This window comes from Eurosta solidaginis, chromosome 5, assembly GCF_040869045.1.
Source record: "Eurosta solidaginis isolate ZX-2024a chromosome 5, ASM4086904v1, whole genome shotgun sequence".
NCBI lineage: Eukaryota > Metazoa > Arthropoda > Insecta > Diptera > Tephritidae > Eurosta > Eurosta solidaginis.
Window position 1 is genome coordinate 22,005,854 of NC_090323.1, and position 21,380 is coordinate 22,027,233.

Consider the following 21,380-nt stretch of genomic DNA (forward strand, 5'->3'; position numbering starts at 1 on the left):
TGGACGCCGTTTCGAGATATCGCCACAAAGGTGGACCAGGGGTGACTCTAGAACCTGTTTGTACGATATTAGTATCAAATTAAAGGTATTAATGAGAGTTTTAAAAGGGAGTGGTGGTAGTTGTATATGTGAAGGCGTTTTCCAGATATCGGCCAAAATGTGGACCAGGGTGACCCAGGACATCATCTGTTGGATACCGCTAATATATTTATATATGCAATACCTGCCAAGATTTCAAGGGTTTTTTATTTCGCCCTGCAGAACTTTTTCATTTTCTTCTACTTAATATGGTAGATGTCACAACAATTTTACAGAGTTTTTCTAAAGTTATATTTCGCGTCAATAAACCAATCTAATTACCATGTTTCATCCCGTTTTCGTATTTGGTATAGAATTATGGCATTTTTTTCATTTTTCGTAATTTTCGATATCGAAAAAGTGGGCGTGGTCATGGTCGGATCTCGTTCATTTTTTATACCAAGATAAAGTGAGTTCAGGTAAGTACGTGAACTAAGTTCAGTAAAGATATGTAGATTTTTACTCAAGTTATCGTGTTAACCGTCATGCGGAAGGGCAGACGGACGACTGTGTGTAAAAACTGGGCGTGGCATTTAGCGTCATAAAATCTATGCCCCTACCAAATTTCAAAAGGATTGGTAAATTTTTGTTCGACTTATGGCATTAAAAGTATCCTGGACAAATTAAATGAAAAAGGGCGTAGCCACGCCCATTTTGAAATCTTCTTTTATTTTTGTATTTTGTTGCACCATATCATTACTGGAGTTGAATTTTTACATAATTTACTTATATACTGTAAAGATATTAAATTTTTTGTTAAAATTTTACTTTAAAAAAAAAATTTTTTTAAGTGGGCGTGGTCCTTCTCCGATTTTGCTAATTTTTATCAAGTATACATATAGTAATAGGAGTAACGTTCCTGCCAAATTTCATCATAATATCTTCAACGACTGCCAAATTACAGCTTACAAAAGTTTTAAATTACCTTCTTTTAAAAGTGGGCGGTGCCACGCCCATTGTCCAAAATTTTAATAATTTACTATTCTGCGTCATAAGCTCAACGCACCTACTAAGTTTCATCGCTTTATCTGTCTTTGGTAATGAATTATTGCACTTTTTCGGTTTTTCAAAATTTTCGATATCGAAAAAGTGGGCGTGGTTATAGTCCGATATCGTTCATTTTAAATAGCAATCTGAGATGAGTGCTCAGGAACCTACATACCAAATTTCATCAAGATATCTCAAAATTTACTTTTCTTCGTATCTTGGTTATCGTACGCAAAAAGTAATCTTTAAAAATACACTTTCTGGGGTCATCAATGTTTCTTCTGGTGTTCCTCAGGGCAGCCATCTTGGTCCGATTCTGTTCTTGTTGTTCATAAACGATATATCTGGTACAATTAAATACTCAAAAATCTTGATGTACGCAGACGATGTAAAACTTTTCAAATCATGTGCCTCGGTTGAGGAACATTCCTTGCTTCAAATGGATTTAAATCACTTGGCTACCTGGTGCAATGTAAATTATATGCCGCTCAATCTCAAAAAATGTAAATTCATGTGTTTTTCTCGGAGAGTTTCGCCACCAGCTTCATATACAATTAACAACTATAGTCTAGAAACTGTAAATAATTTTATTGACTTGGGAGTCATGATGGATTCCAAACTTAGTTTCAATCTTCATATTAATGCTACAGTGAATAAAGGCAAAGGTGTTTTTGCATTTGTTAAACGGTGGTCAAAAGAATTTAACGACCCTTACATAACTAAAGCACTTTTTACAACATTAGTTAGGCCAATATTAGAATACGGCTCGATAATTTGGAATCCGCGTTATCAAGTCCATGCAGACAGTCTCGAATCAATACAAAAACAATTTTTACTATATGCCTTAAGAAATTTCCAATGGGACTCTTTAACTAATCTTCCACCTTATACTAATCGATTAAAGCTTATCAATCTTCCAACTCTTGCTAGTCGAAGGGAAATGCTTGGTGTAATATTTATGACAAAACTTTTAAATGGATTAATTTCGAGCCCATTCCTTCTGAATGAAGTGAACTTTTGCGTTCCCTCTCGGACATCGAGACACTTCAAACCTCTTCTGCTGAAACAATGTAGAACGAATTTCGAACAAAATGAACCTTTTCGGCGTTTATGCCAAGATTATAACACTCACTCAAACACATTTGATATCTCGGACTCCCTTTTTTCTATAAAAAAGATTGTTCTCACCTCTCTAAATTAATGTATAATACGTTTGCTTCTGTTCTCTTTAAGTATTACGCTTGGCTGATGAAATTTCTTCTGTAGCTGAGCAGTCTCAGATCGTGACGCTTGACAAACCGCTGCCCATCAAAGACTCGGCAAAATAAAAAAAAAAAAAAAAGTTATTATATATATATATAAATCGATCGCGTGAACAGGATTAGCCTGGTTTCATTGGGCCACTTGAGGGCAGCGCGCTGCCACAACGGCCATTAAAAAAAAAAAAAAAAAAAAAAAAAAAAAAAAAAAAATAAGTTATCGTGTTAACGGACGGACGGACGGACGGACATGGCTCAATCAAATTTTTTTTCGATCCTGATGATTTTGATATATGGAAGTCTATATCTATCTCGATTCCTTTATACCGGTACAACCAACCGTTATCCAAGCAAACTTAACATACTCTGTGAGCTCTGCTCAACTGAGTATAAAAATAAACAAAATTGGAAACACAAATACAAATTACTGGCGTTATTTTGTAAAATGCTGCCCATAGCTCAATTTACTAAGCTACTTGCTATGAAAATTGGAAGAAAAAAACAATGACTTGCCAAGTGACAAATTGGCAAGGATGCCAAAAATCGCTTACAAACACATATACATACATATATGCATGAAAAAATCATCTAAGGAAAGGTATATGTATGAGCATAACGATTGCCCTTGACCTTTTTTCTCCATAAGTACATCTGAATATATTTGTGAGTATGCGTGTGTGTGTGGGTAGTCCTTTTTGTTAAAATTTTAGTGTTTTATGCTTACTTTGAGTTTTTTCGTTGCTTTTTGATTTAAAATTTTTAAGTTTTTTTTTTGCCTCTTTTTCTGTGTTTATGTATTCCGTCTGTGCGCTCAGTTCCGATTTTATATTTTTTGATTTACTTTTGCTTTTTTATATTTATTTTAATTTAAAGATTTTCCGTATTTATTTTTAAACAAAAAACGTTGATATACTCAAGTTTTTCGTGCGGGGATTATGTTAATTTTCAATGCTTTTTGTGGCCACAAATTCTTGTATATTATTATAATACTCATACTCTTCCTCTTATTCTTTTGCGCCGTTTTTATAATTTTGTTACACAAAATTTGAAAGTCAGGTTTCAAAAATTACCCCAGCGAACGGTCATGGGTTTGGGTAATTTTTTTTGCTTCTTTTGCTGTTGATTTGTGTACTCAAGCGCTACTGAATCGGATGCTCCAAAGAGTTTGCGGCATGCTGTGGTGTTTTGTGGGCCAATTTTTATAGGTGAGTTTGTAGGGACAGTTACTCAAGTGTAATATATTCCAAAATGTTTCTTAATTATATTTACATAACAGCAATGGAATTTGCATATTGCATATTTTATATAATTAAGTTGAAAGATGGAGTGATTAGCTCTACAGAATTCGTGGGAAATTTTCTGGTTTATGGCTTGTGAAATTGTTAAGTAATCATGAAGAGTGTGTTTTGTTTTATTGCAAAGCCTTGCTAAGCCACAACTGCTCAAAGTTAAAAACGAGAGGGAGAACTTTTAAAATAAGCGCGAAAACAGGAAACCCAAGCTAAAGTGGAACACTGTGGCGAAGACGCAACAAATTTAATTGGGGTTACATTGAATTGCCCGGCGAATACAGTACTTATAGAAAAATACCCAGAACTAGCAGAAGAGGAACGCACACTCCCTAGGGAAACGCGCATCACTCTAGCTCAACTTCATTCTGGGCACTGCAACAGGTTAAACTCTTACCTATCCAGACTAAACCCCGACATACAAAGGTATGTCCTTTTCGTAATGTTTCCATAGATGACACTAACCAACTATTCAATTGTGATGTGAAACCAACGCCTCCAAACCGCTCTCACTATGGTCCATCCCTTTTGAAACTGCAAATGCCCTTGGACCCCAGTTAGAGAATATTGCTGACAATTTGTGATCGGTCGCACCTATTGGGTGGGGCGAAGCACTGCTACAACAACAACAACAACAACCGAGGCGAGGACGGAAGATTGTGGCACACTCCAGCATGAACATATATGGGGAACTAGTAAACGGCATACGAAAACTTGATAGTGATGGCGAAACTATGGGGGATTCAAGAACTTGCGTAGCGCAACGCTTTAAAGGGGTTGCCGGCGCAATTTATAGCTTCTCCAAACCAATTTTTAACTACGCTTAACAGTGGCGAATCATGTTTATTTAGCGGGAGGGAGTCTGGCGACACAAAGATCCCTACAAAAGGATGGGTTGTTTGCCTTAGGAGGTTCTACATTGTTAAATTGAATCATTCGCGCGATGGTCGGGCTAGTACCTCAATGATGCTAATTTCTGGAACGTACCGAATAAATATGTGGAAAAGGACAATTACCATTGATAGAACTTCCCAAAACCTCGGGTAGTCTCCGATGCCACTCCAGTACTTTAACAGCTTATAATATTTTTTAGGAGGCATGTTTTTTTTAGGGAGCGACTAAAATCAACAGACTTGAAAGTTCAGGTGGTCAAAAAAATTGTTTTCGATGCAGTCGGGGCTAGTACTACTGAACTATATGTTCGAAAGTGCTCTTGCGGTTACAACAACAAAATCATTGACGATGGAATATATGTTGCACCACTTGACTATGACGAAGTTAGAATGGCAATACCCCGACGGGACGGGATAGTAAAGAAACGTCGGAAACTTCAGTACACAAATTTCCAAATTTTTTTCATTTCTTTTTTTCAATTTTTTTTTTTCTCAAACAAATTTGTTCCAGGCGAGTGGCCAATACCAAAAAAAAATTCGCTCTCCACAAACAAAAGTCACACTACATAATCTCCCAATTACACCGGATGTGTGGAGTGTAAGGATGCCCACGCACTATCTCAAGAGGCTCTCTGCAGCTCACAGCAACATTATTGTGGCTCTGTTTGGGTCCCAACAACAAGCCAGTTGCTATATGTAGAAATACGCAGAAAATTGGTAAAGCCTGCTCTAAGTTATGTTCTCCTTCCCAAAGCGTAAACATAGTCATTGACTGCATGCCAGCCAACTGCTGTCAATGCAAGCTAGAACGGCACACTGACACCAGCGAACAGAAAAATAGCATACGTAATTTTTTTCCATTAAATTCTGCCATTTGCTATTTTAATTAAAAAACAAAAATGACTATGAATTTAGTAACAAAAAATATGCAAAACAATCTGAAAAACATTTTCAAAAAAATACCAAAACTAAATAAAACAAAATGAAAATTTCGAAATTTTTATTTGAAGTTCTCTAATTTATTTGCAGTACTTTAGCCCAATCAATTTTACCCCGACAAAGTACAATTTATAGGTCCCTCAAAATTCGCAGTAATTTTTGACAATTTTTTCCCCGAAAGGTGGTGGAGAAATTTTCCTCTATACGAAGTGTGCACTTTTTTAACTGGGCGCAATTTTTGTTGAGAGCCAAACAGAGCCAAAGTGATGTTGTTGTGGGCTAAGGGGAGCCATTGCTTTGAGTAATAAATCGATATTATTCGGTAAAATTGTTACAGACAAGGTTTTTTTGTAGGACGATTTTCAATGAATGGCGACTTCAATCAAAGCAAGCATTCATCAATGGAAAAATTAAATACTTCAGGTTGCCCATAGCCACTATCATATTTCATTGAAATTAATTCTGCAAAGTACTAAGATTTTCAATTGCAATTAATTAGAAATACATCGCTCCTTCCAACTCTTTGTTTTTGTTCGAGTTTAACAAACAACTCGCCTGCATCATTATCAAACTAAATTAATTCGCATTTGAATGAATCGAAAGTGAGATGGACTTTTTATAATACACAAAACAACAAATAAATGTACAAAGAAAACACTTCAATGGCATACGAGATATAATACATAGTAAAATGATGTATGCAGCTAGTATGTAGGTGTAAATAGGAATGTTTCGAATATTCGTTTAAATTATCACGCGCATTTGGTCTAGCTAAAACTAAAGCGGAACGACTGGTGTTATTCTATTCAGGAGTCGGATTTACATAGAGGCCTCATCATTCAAATACAAAGGATGAACAAAGACAGGATTCACGCTATATGCACCTTTAGTGCGACTTCGAATCAGAGTTTGACTCAAGCTACATATTCGCCACATCACTAGTTCGCATCAACTCACTGCAAATTTTATGCTTACAATGTTAATCAATGAAAGATATGCAAGATAAATAACAGCAGCGACCCGCAAATGATAAAATACAGCCATGCATGCATATGTTGAATAAAAAAAGTACGCATATATACAAAAAACACACACATATGTACATATTTAGATGCAAGTGCAATTGGCAATTCCGTAGTTGCATGCAAACGAACTCATTAAATCACTCAATCGTTGAAACATGCCCTTCAGCAGGAATGGCATTGGGCGTTGTGAACTCTCTCTGCAGATAGTGAAGTATCGCCGCTCACCTAACCACTTTAGGTATGCAAATTAAAATATGACAGCGCAAAGAAAAAGCTAGACTAGCGTATAAATATAGATACTCTGTTAGGTTAACAAAACAAGCAACAAAAAATTTGGTATTAAAAAAACTCAATTGTACAAAAAAGGCGAAGGCTTTAGAATTGGAAATGGGTCTGGAAATGACACTACTACTGAAAGATTGCATATGTTAAGACTAGGAAAATAAGGTAAGTCTTCATGGCGAAGAGCGGATATAAAGCTTTGTGTGTGTCCATACATATTTGTATGGAATGAAAAGCGTTCATAATAGACTGGGTCGATTTATTAACCGATATCGCGCCATCGATTTTTCGCTAGGATTTGGGGTCAGGAAAAAAAGTTCCACTAGCACACCCAAAAAAATAATTTTCGAGCCTGCGAAATTTCATTTTTTGAGGACTTTGATGTTTAAGGTTTTTTTCATGACCTACTAAAAAAATTTTTTATTTGATTGTAAAATGTCCATGTATACCCCCTGTCCGACTCAAAACTGTCCGCTAAAGACGTTGGCGATAACAGTTTTTTTGAAAAAAAAAAATAATAAAATTTAATATTTACATACATATGAATATTTTTTTAGTAGGTCATGAAAAAAACCTTAAAAATCATAGTCGAAAAAAAGTCAAAAAGATTAAATTTCGCAGGCTCGAAAATTATTTTTTTGGATATGCGTAGTGGAACTTTTTTTCCTGAGCCCAAATCCTATCGAAAAATCGATGGCGCGGTATCGGTTAACTTTCGTCCATACAAACGGACCCACCCTAGTGCGTAACTAGTGCATATACATGACTCAACAAAAAAGGCGCGAGTACCAAGTACCCGTGACGATCGACGGTGTACGTCTATAAAATGAATATTTTAGATTAAAAAGAGCTCGGCCTGGGGTTGAATTTCTTTCTTTTTAGGAAGAGCTTCGTTATTGTTTTACTATCGGCTTCTTTTCAATAGCGAACTATTATCGTCAAGTTATTCGTTTGGTATCGCCGAGTCATTTGCTTCTGACTGGCTTGTTATCGAAGTGTTAGAGGTATGTCATCAATTTTGCGTGTATATTGAAGTTTTGTTGGTAGTTATGTCCTAAGGAACCGATGAGCAGACGATAAAAAATTTTTAACACCACGATTACAAATTGGTAATAATCCGTTAAGAAATCGATAACTTTGCGATAACAAATCCATAACTTTTTTAAAATATATCCATTAATTTTTCTATAAGTAAGCGATAAATTTTCAATATCAAATCGATAAATTTTCAATAAAAAATCGATAAATAATCGATAACTTTTCCACAAAAAATCGACGACAAGCCGAAAAAATTGGTTACAATTCAATAACAAATCTTTTCGATGACAAGTAAATAACTTATTAAAAAACAATCGATTTCTTTGCGATAAACATTCTATATTTTTTCAATAATAAATCGAAAGTTCGCTGAGAAACAATCGGTTACACAACAATAGCAAATCGATAGCTTTTTTATTATTTATTTTTCGACAAGTAATCAATACTTTTCCGATACCAAATCGATAAATTTTCGATAAAAAGCGATAAATAATCGATAAGAGGCCGAAAACATGTTGGTAGCAAATCCTTAACTTTTCGATAACAATATAATTTCGATAAATAATCGACAACTTTTCGATAAATAATCGAAAATTTTTCGATAAAAAGTCGATAAATTTTTGATAACATATCCATTTATATAAGTAATAATAAATTTTCAATAACAAATCGATAACTAATCGATAACAAGCCGAAAAATTATCGGTAACACTTCAATAATAAATTCTTAACTTTTCGATAACAACGATATGTTTCCTATAAATAATCGCTAACTTTTCGATAAATTATCGACAAATAACGATAACTCGTCTATAAAAAATTAATAGCTCATCGATTGTTAACAAATCTATAACTCGCCTGTACCTGGCCGATAACACAGATTATACAATTCCCCGTATAGTATACTACTTCCGAACACCGCTTACGCTTACATTCTGAATAACCACGTATCTATAGTCACAAACGTAACAATTACTGTAATCGTAACCGTAGCCACATCTGTAAATGTAGTCGTTACGGTTTTTGCTATCGTAAAACCGTAACTTCAATCGTAACCCTAAACATCAACTTTAATCGTGGGCGTAATTTTAATCGTGTGCGTAACTTTTATCGGTATATTTAACCCTAGCCTTATCAATGATATCAACCTTAACCATCAATTTAAGCATACCTAACAGCAAGACATTATCGTGAAGTTTACCTTAGTTAACTGTTACATTAACGTAACCGTAGCCATAACCATAATCGTAGTTGTGACCACACCCAACTGTAAATGACTGCAGCTACTTAAACATAATTTCTTCATTTTTGGCTTCGCCCAAGCTATGGTTTGGGTAAGAGTAGTGGGAACTGCGGAGTGTTTTTTCCACTTTTTGTACTGCGAAACAGAGTACGGCAAGCAACGCAACTAAATATTTCCATTCATTAGTTGCCGATGTTCAAAATAACACATATATAAGAAAAAATTGTAGCGCACACTTTAAATGTTCGAAAATGTGGCCCTCTTACTAAGTATACTAACAGTATATCGCAGGCCCTCCCAAATCAACTGCTAGTGTTCGCAAAATACTAACTGAGTTTGCAAGAGGCATGAACAGTACAACCGCAGTCAATTTTGGGCCCATAGAAAATTTTCGCTGATTATAAACTATGGCGCCTGGAAACTGGAGAAGGCGAGCACAACTATCCTAACTAACTGACCTGCTTTCAAAGTTGAAGTGGACGAGAGGTTGTCTATAGTTACGTACCAAATGCTTCCACATTGGGGGCGCGCAACTAAGCACTGTTTTCGAGGTCACTGATCTTGCGGTGGTCTTTGATTTCATGTTTTCTTTTCATAGTCATTTAAACTTTACAATAGCTAAGGCTTACTTGATGTTGGCTTTTGTTCGACGATTCAGTACTGATTTCATTGACCCATATACTTTAAAATCACTATATAATACTTTCGTACGTTCGTGATTGGAATATGCCGTATTTATTTGGCGGCCGTTTTATGGTTGTCATATTTATCGTCTTGAAAGAATTCAAAAAATATTTATTAAGTACGCTCTACGTTCCCTCTATTTTGATCTTCCTTTTCCTTCCTATGAATCCAGATGTTTGCTTATGAATCTATTCCACATATACTATGCCTAAGAAATAATGCGTATTTTTTTGTGGTATTGGCAAGAACTAATTATGCTGCAAATACTCCTCTTTTCAGAGCTCTTAAAGAGTTTAACTTGCTATTGTATTCCTGAAGTAGTACCAGAGGCAAATGACTCTTAAAGTTCTCCCTTCGTAGCCCTGAAAAGGCTCCAAATGGCATGCAATAGTCTCCAAGCAGTTAGGACATCAATGGCACTAAATCTCTTTAAATTGCCGAAGTCTCTTTAAATTGCAAGTAGAAGGTAAACACTAGTCCTGAAACAATCAGGAAGTGATCACTACATGGGCCTAAAACAGCACGGGTCCCGAAATTACTTTGAAATTCCCAAAAGAGAGACGTAGTACTCCCCAAATAGTGTCCCAAAATGACTTTAAAAAACTCCCGAAACGGCGACTAAGCTTTTAGGTATATTCCTGAAATCGAAAGCGAAGTTGGGTATATCTACGGAGAATGTGATTTTCGCTCTGAAAGACAAACTCTTTGAGGAAAGTCACACCCTTTAGAACCTCGTACCATATAGGCTTAAAATATAGTATGTAGTGAGCTCGTTTGATGCTGCCAAATTGGGAGTGAGGGTAACATTCGATGAGTGAATGGGTTCGGGAATGAGAGAGGGTAAGACGGCAGAAGAATAAGTGGAAATGGAAGAAAAAAGTGGCGGCAGAAAGAGAAAGGTGGCGCATAGACAATGCTCTGAGCGTAAAAGGGGTGGGGAGGAAGAGCGGGGAGAGTGAAATACATGAAAAGCAATGTTAGGATAAAACAAAGTCTGTCGCATCCGCCAGTACAATAAATTTCATACCATAAATGAGATGAGCATTGGAAATGAGTACCTTCCAACCGCCTGGCTACAGTGGCGAGAATTAAAGGCAAAAACCTCAGTTTTCCAACTGCCTAGGTAGCATGTGCCAATATTAGTTGGAATCGACAACTTCGGCTTGCCGGATGAGCTACGCATAAACTAAGAAGATGATAAAAAGAAATGGCGCATTGAAAAACAGAGATTTTCAGCTGCCCAGAGAGTGGGTCGTTCCTTGGTATCAGCGGAATCGGATATCTGTGTATCGTCACAATGGGGTCCCTAAGTCGACGTGTAGCTTGAACTGTAAGTAATATATGTTTGTATGCAGTATGCGTTTATTGGACAAGACTGAACTTTTTGGAAAATGCCCGTATGAGAAGTGGTATTAAGTGGATTTCCAGACAAGCATTTATTATGGTTTAGCGTGGAGACTGGTGATTCAACCACCTCTAGATGAAATACATCACAATAGCAAGGGCATGGGGGATCATTACTCGGGCAGTAGGAGGAGATCTATTGCACTTAAAGATCCACACAAAATGCAAACTCTGGTTACTGTTGTTGTGTTTGAGACAATATGCATTGTGGATAAAGAAACAAATCTTTTAAAGTCTGCACACATAGCATTCCATATTGACTCATCTCATTACTCCCTCCTCACCCCCTACCAATTGCCAGCCTTACGCTGCATATATTTGTTTGACAAAACGGCATAAACCTTTGAGAGTTCTACACGTACTCATAGTATTGTGATCGCATGTTGGAAATTTGAGTTTGTTTGCGAGCTTTCGATGTGGCAAACATTGTAATGGTCGTACGTTTAGTTTGTATATCGAGCCGCTTTGGTTTTTGCGGTCATACAACCGTGTAGCTTGCCGAAGCAATCCTTTTGGCTATATCAGCAATTTTTTTTTTTTTTGAGCTTTTTTGTTTGTTTTGTTGGCCTATTTTCATAGCAACGAGTTGAGCTCAGTAAACATTACTTTATTTGTTGTTGTATGCGATTGCATTGCCACAAGATGAAATTTATGTTGGTCAGACGAGCGTAGAAGTGATATTGTATGTGGTTCGATTGTTGCTGCAGCGGTTTTGTTGTTGTTCTGTAGTTGTAGAAATTGTGATAGTAGCGTGCGCTACTGCCGACGGATTGATTTCCAATATGGAGAGTAATTTTTTGCTGACTACCCATTGAAGTAAAATATTTTGCGGTTTATGGACATTTGCGAAAGAAATGTGTGGCTATTTTTCGAGCTTATCCTGCAGGTAAGAAAAATTCAATACATACAAATTTTTAGTTTATTTTTTGCATGCAAATCGTAAATCTTGATAGAGTGCTTGGAGTGTAACTTCACGTGGCTCTGGTTTTCTGTTCATAGTGACGTGATCATATTGTAACGAATTCTGGGTAAATTCCTCCGCTTATTTGAAACCTTCTGCTATTATACTTCCCTTCGCAGCTAATAGATTGTTTAAATCAAACTGATTAGTTATTACTCAGCTTGCGCTGCTTTTATACTCCCGGTTTCCTCTTTTGCCCATTTCTCCTAAGGTCTAGTAATTTCGCGAACAGTTGTAATATCTGCTTGGTAAGTTACCAGCTATATATGTACATGTATATCTGTAGTCCACGCCTCTCCCATAGCCATATGCGTGTGTATGTGTGAGTAACTACTTCGGCTGAAGACTACATATTTGTGTGTGTGAGATATCTCTTCGTCGCCTTCTACGTAAGAGTGGCTGGTTTATTGTTGTTGTGTTATTTAGTAGCAGCTTAGTGATGCTAATATTGGTCAAAATATTTTAGTTATAGGCCCACGTTCCTGTACTGAGAATCGTAAGATATGGTCTTCTTGTAGTGTTAAAATATTATCCAACTACCTCTGTTGAGTCTTGTTGCCTTGTGGAAGCCTCATGTTTGCCTACAAACGTTCAGACATATTAACGACTCTTCACAGAAAAGTCCAGTGCACCATTGACCTCGTTTATAGAGCTTATGCCCCTGCCGTTAAAAAAAGAGGATTTAAAGGGACTCGGGGGGTTTTTAAGCGCATTAAAAACTGAATAGCTCCACAGGTTCCCCAAAACCCAATTATCCATTTCGCCTGCCCGAGGCGAATGCTGTTACAAATATGAATGTAACGCTCATTTATATTGCAGGCGAGACTTTAGCGACCCCAAGTGACGGATCAATATCCGGCAAAGGACCATCAGTATCGATAATACTACACGAAAGCGTTCGTGTCTTTATTGCTACCAGAAAAAGAAAAAGAAGAAGATGGAAGGTGAAAACAGCTCCTAAGTATGCCTATAAAGTCATAAGTCTAATTCAAATTTGCCTTCAGTGTCCCTGAGTTCAAATGCAATTATAAAGCTCAAATCAAAATGTTGCGCCAATTCATTAAGAGATCAACAACATTCACTAAATGAGTCCAAGGCTACTGAATATTTTCAAATAATATACACTACAATAATTGGGAAACTGGAAAGAAATTTTTGGCACCAGCTGAAACGATATCCATTTCCACCTTCCCATCAAATTAATTATTTTGGTAGATATGTTGCAAGCATTCGTATTTAGACGGGAACCCCATTACTCAAAGTGGAACCATCCTCACTTATTCCATTTTTCACAACGCCTGTTTCCCTAAAGCCCGCAACAGTGCGTTGCTTAACATTGAGAGTGGGGTTAGATGGGCCGGTTCGAGTTGGCAGTGGAATAGTCGAGCTCAGACTGTTACAGATGATGGAGTTGAGTTGCGGTTTTTGGGACTTAGCTGCACTTTCGTTTATAGTGTTGATGTCTCATTGCAAGTAGCTTGGTTGTTGTTGTTGTTATTATCTATCATTGGTCGCTGACAAAGAGTCAAGATGTATTAATGCTCCGATGGTGACTGTTGTTTAAAACTTATCTGTAGTTGAAAGGGTGGCTATTTTTTTGTTAAGTTTATAGCTTTAGTATGCCACTTTGTATAGTAATGAAAACTACCTTCGGAATGTCAATTATTAAAATTTCGGTCATCATATCGTTGTAGGCACCACTGATATGTGTGAAGAAAGTCCTGGGATTCTGAGCCGAGACTTGACTTTATAATCTTTGTTAGACCCCGCTACATGGTCAAATCTTAAGCTATCATTATTCTTGCTTGCTACGTAGGCTGCTGAAAAGTACGGGTTTCCAAGCCGTATAGGAATGGTTGGAAAGTAAAAGTTTCCTATCCGGAGTTATGTTAGTTGACGCTGACTTGGGCCTTGGAAAGCTAAGCTTTCCAAACTGTATCTTCACCAGCTAAAAGTAGCGCCCTATTGAAGTTGTTGGGAAGCACGGTTTTCCATGTCATATTTTACTTTGCGTCTTATAATTGTTATTTATGTGTCATTAATATTATTATTGTTTATTTGCTGCTAATGTCACTAGTTTTTTGGCCTCAAAATCTGTCTCTCTGCCTTGCCGCTGTTCGAAGTTCTGACGATCGTAAATTTGAAATGATGACCGCTGTAAATGGACTGCTAAGTGAAATATCGCCCTATTTCGGTTCCCGTTTCGAAAAGGCCCTATCTAAAAAAGCCCCATCTAAAAAACTTTTTTAAAACTAACTATTTCAGACTTTGTTTGAAGAACCTATGTCCAAGGATGTGTTTCAAAAACCCCTTATCAGAGTATAAGTTAATTACATTTTGATGTGAGCTTAAGCGCTTATGAATAAAATGCTGAGATGGGGCCTTCTTCAACTGAATTCTGATATAGGGCGTTTTGGAAATATATTTTAAGAAATGTCTGCCGTGAGAGGTGATATTCGACTCAGCAGTCGAAATGAGTGGTGGTAGCGTGCTCCGTCTACCTCACCTAAGGTCCGGGATTCAACTTCCGGGAAAAGAAACATCAAAAACTTAGAAACAAGTTTTTTTCAATTAGAAGAAAGTTTTTGTTAAGCGGAGTCGCCCGTCGGCAGTGATTTGGTAAACATTCCGAGTGTATTTCTGCCATGAAAAGCTTATTAGTGAAAACATAGCTGCCTTGCAGATGCCGTTCGGAGTCGGCGGAAAACATGTAGGTCCCGTCCCGAATATTTGCAGGGAAAATTAAAAAATGGAGCATAACGCAAATCGGAAGAGAAGCTCGGCCTAAAATCTCTTCGGAAGTTATCGCGCCTATCATAAATTTGCAGAAAAATCTGTTTCAATTCAAATACTTATTAAAAGCATTATTTTTCATTTAAGAAAGCTTACAAGTCTGAAAATATTTTAAGCTAAGTTAAATAGTAATAATTTAAATTCTGAAATTTTTTTATTAATTTTTTCAATTGAATATCAAATTTTGCAATCAAAATGCCGATCTCACTTCATACACATACGAGCTACAAGTGCGCTGGAAAAGATTTTGAAGTACCTCCGCTTAAGCATATCAAAATGAAATCGCAGCCAAGCAAACAAAAAAATCTGAAGTATATTCGAGTAAAAATGTAATAAACGTAAGACGAAAAGTGTCAGAATGAAGTACGACGAAGAATATAAAAATAAAATGAAGCTTTTCTATCGAATGTTATATAAGAAGTGATGCACACGTGCATACCTTCTCAATAGTTGCATGAAAGTATGTATGTATGTACATATTTGCAGGTCGTAAATCTTAAATTGAGCCACAATGAAGTAGGGCATAAACGCGTGAGCAAAACGAAAAACGTTCAACGTTTGTTTATGATTTGCCAAAAATGACGGACAGTCGGATGAATTCGTTTATAGACGCGCTCGTACGCTCACCTGCATTTCAGCTTACGTTTCTGGTCATAGTGTGAACTCCAACATAAATTCATGCTTAAATGTGAGCTTTGTGAGTGTATGTAACAAAATACATACATTAGGGATGTCCCGTTATAGTATTGAGGGGTAGGTTTAGCAGACCCAGCTTTGTAAGCTTTAATACCCCGATTTATGTAGGATATCCTCTACCGAAGTAGTGATTCAAAGTGAATATTTGTCTTGGAAGAAGAAGACCGACGAATGTATATACATAAATGCATAAAACTATATCCACTAGGGTGGGTCAAATTTAGTGTTGAAAAGGCACATCCAGTTTCTGAATCTATGGGTCATACTGAGTAATATTGTCCATGGGACCATAGGTCTGAAATGAATTTCGAGCCTCCCTAATTGTGTTAGAAAATTGTATATCCCCATTCGAATAGCGGCTCTCACAAATAAAATACATGAAAATAAATGTCAAATTCGGATTCGGATTGTGTTATAAAATTTTCTAACAAAATTAGGGAGGCTCGAAATTCGTTTCAAATCTATGGTCCCATGGACAATATTATTCAGTATGACGCATAGATTCAGCAACTGGATGTGCACCTGAAGTTTTTTCCCCATTTTTCCCCATACACTTTGACCGCCCTAATATCCACCCTTTTGAGTTTATATCTTTAGCGGTCTAAATGGGTCTCAGAAAACTGTTGTTTTTAAAGAAACTGAAACCTGATATACATTGCAATGATTTTCCATCATCATTTTATAAATTTGCATTGCGATAGCTCGGCTTTGAAGTTGCTCCATCTTCAGTGCAAATTTTTGTTGGGCAGCAAAAAATTGCACTGAAGACGGCATAGACTAGAAATGTGTTTCCTCTAAACCAAATTTAATAACCGTTCTGAAACAAAAAATGTCACTGCAGATGGCACAACACGGAAACCGGTCTTTTCCAACCCGGATTTGATATGGATTACCGTACCAATATACAACAACTAGGAACCCTGTAGGAAAAGCAAGAAACAAAATTAATGCAGGCGAAGGCTATAAGGCAGTGCTTGATCATCGCCTCGTATATCCATCGTTATTCCATATCGTGTTAGATTTCCGCTGAAACAATAAGTGCAGTTCCATCTGTGCCACTTGAATCCTAATAGTCCAGTACCCTGTAATACTAATATGAACATATACTTTTCATTGATCTTCTTCTTCTTATTTTTCTTCTTCTCCTCCTTGCACCGATAAGGAGATTCCCCTAGGATTTTGAGAAGTTTTTCGATGCTGATATTCCTTTGCCGCACATTGAGCTAATAGCCCAAACATCTTGAGAGAAATTTGATGTAACCCCGTTGAAGCTTCTGGGTCGCTCAACCACCTCTTTCCGAGAGGAACTTGGGGGCGAGAGAGCCTCGCCTGCGAAATGAGCAATTGGGTTGGAGAAGCTATGAGTTGCGCTGGCAATCCCATGAAAGGGTTGCGCTATGCAATCCCTTAAATCCCTTTAAATGATATTCAGAATAACTAAAGTTCGTTGTAGTGCATTCATATACTAATAGGAACGCTGGAGGGCTTATAGAACAATAGCCAGATCTCTCCTCTCTGTCTTGAGACCAGTGCTGGGCAGGTAAGGAACGATACAATAACGATCGTGGACATCCGTATTGAACTTAGAATATTGATAGCTGCTTGACTATTCGTGTAGCTGGTGAATCCTATAAATTTTGTACTATTTTTAAAGATGCTTTAGTTGTAGGCTCCTGACACAAATACACCATCGACAAACCTCACACTCCCCAGTCTTCTCTAGAGTTAATTAGTAAAGGTTTTACGGTGGCTAGTTTCCGCAAACAATAGTCTCTTCTGCCTGAGTGGTCGAACTACCAACTTCCATGCTGGACAGCCCAAAGTCAGCAAACTCATAGCCGTTACCACGAAGTCAGTGAGTTCCATCAGTCTAGAACCTGATAGAGCAGAATCGATTTAACTTCCATTTCTTAAAGATACTGGCTTCATGGGGCAAGAGTCCTTAGCTCTTACTGATTGGCCTCTGTAGAAGTACAAGGCAACCGAAGGCTTCCTAGCCTTACCCTACACATTTGGCTTCCAGGACAGTTTCCTGTGCAAAATGTCCCTAATTGAAGGAGTCCTGAAAGCAGAGAGCTTATATCTCCTAGGAAAGATAACCAGTTCAGTTTGGACAAGGTTTTGGTGACGTTTCACATGATTTATCCCAACTATTTGGGTAGGTCCTGCAAAATATCGCGCATGTGAAACAGAAATTTATCTCTCACCATGATTTTCAAGTCACATGCGAAGACAACTAATCGACAAACACTGCCTTCTAGCTCCACTATAAGCTAATTTACAACCACGATTCAGAGTAGAGTAGACAGCCCATCTATCTCGAGAGTGGCAGAACTTATCGCCGCTGCAACAGTTTTGTTGTACAGTTGTTTTTGATGTGATGTGGGTTGGAGGAAAGGAAAATCAAGGAAGAAAAAAAGTGCAGGGAGGAAGGGAAATATAAGAAACTGGAACTGGTAAAAGCGCATACGGCGTGATATCGGTTTAATGTCGAAATTATTTTGAAAAGTTATCGATATGTTATCGAAATGCCATTGATTTTTTATCGTCCTCATTTTATGGACGAGTTACCGATTTTTGTCAACGAGTTACTGGTTTGGTATGAAAGTTGTATCGGTGTGTTGTCGATAAGTTATCAGTTCGTTGTCGAGATGTTATCGGTTTGTCCTTGTTTGTTGGCAATGTTATCAACAGCTCATCCAAACTATATACAAAACTGGAGCCAGAAATAAATCAGAACATCGTGTTATCGTTTTACTGTAACAAAATTATCAAAAAATTATCGATTTGTTATCGATTTCGAAGATTAGAAGCTATTTTACGAAGGAGTCACAAGCTTGTAAACGAATGAGTTTGTTATCGGTTTTTGATCGATAACAACGTTATGGACTGCTTATCACACCTTCGATTTTTAGAGCAATCAGGGTAAATTCTTTGTGGTCAAACGACCCATCTTTTCATTAACCGTCGAGTAGACAAGCTATGTCGCTGATATTTTTCTTACAACAGGTATGTTGAAACGCCGACAGTAACCAAAGGGGTATCTTGTTCCTTATGCTCAGATCAAGTAGGCGTTTCAGCGCTCTAAGGAGAAAAAACTATGGACTGATAAGTCTGGAATAGTTCGGTGATAAATGAGAGCTCCTATCCGCCTTTGCAACGAAGATAACTTTGAACAAGACCCATGGTCCATGCGTCTTAGCTGATAGTGATAGTAAGGATGTTGATCAAAACGACTTTCCCGGGTTTGAGGAGCAAGTATCATTGTTGGCTGTTTCTTAGCTTAGGGGTTACAAAGTGTAGATTCAGACAGTTTGAAGACCTTCGTTGGATAACTTCCTTAAGTCGGAATTGTTTTCAGCATTTTCCTCGGCTTTCTTGCTGGCTACTTATAGGCCATAATGATCAACCCTAATACAACATTTGTTTCATTGTGTATGTATGTGTGTGCACGTGTTAGTCAAGAATTTACGGTAAATGGAGAAAAGTGTGGAAAAATTGGGGTCAAACTTGATTTATTCAGACATAAAGTAGCATCAAAACTTACAAGTGCAGAAAAAAAATAATGAAAAACAAGTAAGGAAGTCTAAGTTCGGGTGTAACCGAACATTACATACTCAGTTGAGAGTTAAGGAGACAAAATAAGGAAAATCACCATGTAGGAAAATGAACCTAGGGTAACCCTGGAATGTGGTTGTATGACATGTGTATCAAATGGAATTTATTAAAGAGTATTTTAAGAGAGAGTAGGCCATAGTTCTATGGATGGACGCCATTTAGGGATATCGCCATAAAGGTGGACCAGGGCTGACTCTAGAATTTGTTTGTACGATATGGGTATCAAATGAAAGGTGTTACTGAGCATTTTAAGAGGGAGTGGGCCTTAGGTCTATAGGTGGAGGCCTTTTCGAGATATCGCCATTAGGGTGGGCCAGGGGTGACTCTAGAATGTGTTTGTACGATATGGGTATCAAACGAAAGGTGTTACTGAGCATTTTAAGAGGGAGTGGGCATTAGGTCTATATGTGGACGCCTTTTCGAGATATCGCCATTAGGGTGGGCCAGGGGTGACTCTAGAATGTGTTTGTACGATATGGATATCAAATTAAAGGTATTAATGAGGGTTTTAAAAGCGAGTGGCCTTAGATGTATATGTGAAGGCGTTTTCGCGATATCGACCAAAATGTGGACAAAGGTGATCCAGAAAATCATCTGTCGGGTACTGCTAATTTATTTATATATGCAATACCACGAACAGTATTCCTGCCAAGATTCCAAGGGCTGTTGATTTCGCCTTGTAGAACTTTTTCATTTTCTTCTACTTAATATTGTAGGTGTCACACCTATTTTACAAAGTTTTTTCTAAAGTTATATTTTGCGTCAATAAACCAATCCAATTACCATGTTTCATCCCTTTTTTCGTATTTGGTATAGAATTATGACATTTTTTTCATTTTTCGTAATTTTCGATATCGATAAAGTGGGCGTGGTTATAGGCGGATTTCGGCCGTTTTTTATACCAAGATGAAGTGAGTTCAGATAAGTACGTGGACTAAGTTTAGTAAAGATATATCGGTTTTTGCTCAAGTTATCGTGTTAATGGCCGAGCGGAAGGACAGACGGTGGACTGTGTATAAAAACTGGGCGTGGCTTCAACCGATTTCGCCCATTTTCACAGAAAACAGTTACCGTCATAGAGTCTATGCCCCTACCAAATTTAAGAAGGATTGTTAAATTTTTGTTGGACTTATGGCATTAAAAGTATTTTAGACAAACTAAATGAAAATGGGCGGAGCCACGCCCATTTTAAAATTTTCTTTTATTTTTGTATTTTGTTGCATCATATCATTACTGGAGTTGAATTTTAACTTAATTTACTTATATACAGTAAAGATATTAAATTTTTTGTTAAAATTTGACTTTTAAACAAATTTTTTTTAAAAAGTGTGTTCTTCATCCAAAGTTGCTAATTTTTATTTAGCACATATATAGTAATAGTAGCAACTTTCCTGCCAAATTTCATCATGATATCTTCAACGACTGCCAAATGACAGCTTGCAAAACTTTTAAATTACCTTCTTTTAAAAGTGGGCGGCGCCACGCCCATTGTCCAAAATCTTACTAATTTTCTATTCTGTGTCATAACGTCAACCCGTCTACCAAGTTTCGTCGCTTTATCCGCCTTTGGCAATGAATTATCGCATTTTTTCGGTTTTTCGAAATTTTCGATATCGAAAAAGTGGGCGTGGTTATAGTCCGATATCGTTCATTTTAAATAGCGATCTGAGATGAGTGCCCAGGAATCTATATACCAAATTTCATCAAGATACATCAAAATTTACTCAAGTTATCGTGTTAACGGACAGACGGACGGACGGATATGGCTCAATCAAATTTTTTTTCGATACTGATCATTTTGATATATAGAAGTCTATATCTATCTCGATTCCTTTATACCTGTACAACCAACCGTTATCCAATCAAAGTTAATATACTCTGTGAGCTCTGCTCAACTGAGTATAATAAAAGAAGAATAAGAACAAGAACAAGCACAAGAAAAAGGAGGGTAAGAAAAGTGGCAGAAAATTGCAAAAAAAAGTAAAAACTGCAAAATAGTAAACCAAATAAAAACATGGCAACATATATTTGAGACGCATGCAGCAATGGCCACACACATACAAACACAGACACACATGTGCACACCTATATGAATTCGTACAACTGTATGAACGTATGTAGAAATGTACCTACGTTGTGACAGGTTTAGCTCACGGTTACTGGGTTACCGGTGCAATTAGGGCCGTAGGGC